Here is a 2958-nt window from a genome sequence, read left to right as displayed (position 1 = left end):
TTGTGCTCTTGTTAAGCTATGGAAACTATATAAATAGTCTAAATAACAGAGAGCCTAAGATAAGCACCTTGTACGGGGAGGCCATTAAAAACAAAAATAAAGATGATGCATATGAGCTATTTTCATAAATTAATGAGACCCTGCTTCTTCTACCCAACCGCAGTCACCCTCGTAAAAGAGGAGTTTACCCATAGGTAAGGGTTAGAACTTGTCTGTCCTGAAATAAATGGCAAAATCAGCATTTTACTTACGTAATTCCTTAAGTTTAAGCTGAGTGATTTGATAAAATAAGGTATTGCAACTCCCACTCTAATGAGGGAGAGAAGAAAAATCTTATCAGAAATACCTAAATAAGTCTTACATCTCCCAGGAAGCATCAATAAAAGATATAACCTCCTACAACATACCCAGAATTGAAAACAAAAAGGGAAGTCAGATAATCCCCCTCCTCATTCCTGTATTGACACTTTAAGTTATAGATATAAGATTATTAACACATTATTGCGATTCTAGAGGAGTAGGATCTTTTCAGAAGACATGTATAGGGGTTTTGAACTGGTTTGGAAAGGATGGTTCCAATAATAATTTTTTTTTTGATCTGACTCTAGTTTTAGGAGTTACGGGTATTTTGCATTTCTTAAGACGCGATTTTCTCTTACTAGATTTTTAGCTACCGCTAGAAGCCGAATTTCATCATAGTTAACATTATAATATTTTACATTCTTTTAGGCACAACTTTGTTACAATCTACGAATATGATGCCATTCATCAACTTTTTTTTAAGGAAAATAAAGTTTTCGTAAAAAAAAATGCTCTTGTTAAGCTATGGAAATTATATAAATAGGGTAAGTAACAGAGAGCCTGAGATAAGCACCTTGTACGGGGAAGACATTAAATACGAAATTAAGGATGATGCCTATGAGCTATTTTCATAAATTAAGGAGAGAAGGAGTTCTTCTTAATAAAAAATATCTCTAGATCGTAAAACGTTGTCCCCATTTGAATGCGGGTTTCATCCTTTAAACTGCTCTCTTCCCCCCTTTTCCATTTGATTTTTTGTTATCACTCTAATTTTTCTTATTTTTGATATAGAGCTCACCCATCTCCATCCCATAGTATGTTAAACATATCCCACGTGAGAACCTACCCAATTACCTTCTTTTCTTTCATTCTTGTTGAAGTAGTATTTTATGAATGAAATGAGGGTACCCTTAGATGAATAATATAACTATTGCCTTTACTAAGGACAGGTTCATTTATAAGAATATTGTAAAAAGAACATTGGGTTTCCATCCTAAAAGAGGGATGTCCCTTTTCTTAGAGTAAGAATTGATGATATCAAATCCAATTTCGACATGAATTTAGGCCTCTTGGCCCTCATTCTTTAGCAGAAGCTAATAAATAGCGCTTCATTGTTAATGAAGAAAAACGGATACCCCCTGTTAAGAAAGAGAAAGAAGGATGGGAGCAGCTAACTCTTCAACCGGGTAGTTAAGTTCTACTCAATGCCTGTTTATGTAGTATATTAAATAAAATGCATTTTCGACGCATAGATAGACAGATGTCTCTTAAATATTTCCATGAATCAGCCATCCCAACATCTTCAGTTTTGTGCTCTTGCTAAGCTATGGAAATTATATAAATAGTGTAAGTAACAGAGAGCCTAGGATAAGCACCTTGTACGGGGAGGACATTAAATACGAAATTAAGGATGATGCCTATGAGCTATTTTCATAAATTAATGAGACCCCGCTTCTTCTACCCAACCGCAGTCACCCTCGTAAAAAAGGAGTTTACCCATAGGTAAGGGTTAGAACTTATCTGTCCTGTAATAAATGGCAAAATCAGCATTTTACTTACGTAATTTCTTAAGTTTAAGCTGAGTGATTTGATAAAATAAGGTATTGCGACCCCCACTCTAATGAGGGAGAGAAGAAAAATCTTATCAGAAATACCTAAATAAGTCTTACATCTCCCAGGAAGCATCAATAAAAGATATAACCTCCCATAACATCCCCAGAATTGAAAACTAACAGGGAAGTCAGATAATCCCCCTCCTCATCCCTGTATTGACACTTTAAGTTATAGATATAAGATTATTAACACATTATTGCGATTCTAGAGGAGTAGGATCTTTTCAGAAGACATGTATAGGGGTTTTGAACTGGTTTGGAAAGGATGGTTCCAATAATAATTTTTTTTTGATCTGACTCTAGTTTTAGGAGTTACGGGTATTTTGCATTTCTTAAGACGCGATTTTCTCTTACTAGATTTTTAGCTACCGCTAGAAGCCGAATTTCATCATAGTTAACATTATAATATTTTACATTCTTTTAGGCACAACTTTGTTACAATCTACGAATATGATGCCATTCATCAACTTTTTTTTAAGGAAAATAAAGTTTTCGTAAAAAAAAAAATGCTCTTGTTAAGCTATGGAAATTATATAAATAGGGTAAGTAACAGAGAGCCTGAGATAAGCACCTTGTACGGGGAAGACATTAAATACGAAATTAAGGATGATGCCTATTAGCTATTTTCATAAATTAAGGAGAGAAGGAGTTCTTCTTAATAAAAAATATCTCTAGATCGTAAAACGTTGTCCCCATTTGAATGCGGGTTTCATCCTTTAAACTGCTCTCTTCCCCCCTTTTCCATTTGATTTTTTGTTATCACTCTAATTTTTCTTATTTTTGATATAGAGCTCACCCATCTCCATCCCATAGTATGTTAAACATATCCCACGTGAGAACCTACCCAATTACCTTCTTTTCTTTCATTCTTGTTGAAGTAGTATTTTATGAATGAAATGAGGGTACCCTTAGATGAATAATATAACTATTGCCTTTACTAAGGACAGGTTCATTTATAAGAATATTGTAAAAAGAACATTGGGTTTCCATCCTAAAAGAGGGATGTCCCTTTTCTTAGAGTAAGAATTGATGATATCAAATCCAA

Source organism: Artemia franciscana, unplaced genomic scaffold (assembly GCF_032884065.1).
Source record: "Artemia franciscana unplaced genomic scaffold, ASM3288406v1 PGA_scaffold_116, whole genome shotgun sequence".
NCBI classification, from domain to species: Eukaryota; Metazoa; Arthropoda; class Branchiopoda; order Anostraca; family Artemiidae; genus Artemia; species Artemia franciscana.
Note: the sequence above shows the minus strand (reverse complement) of the source record.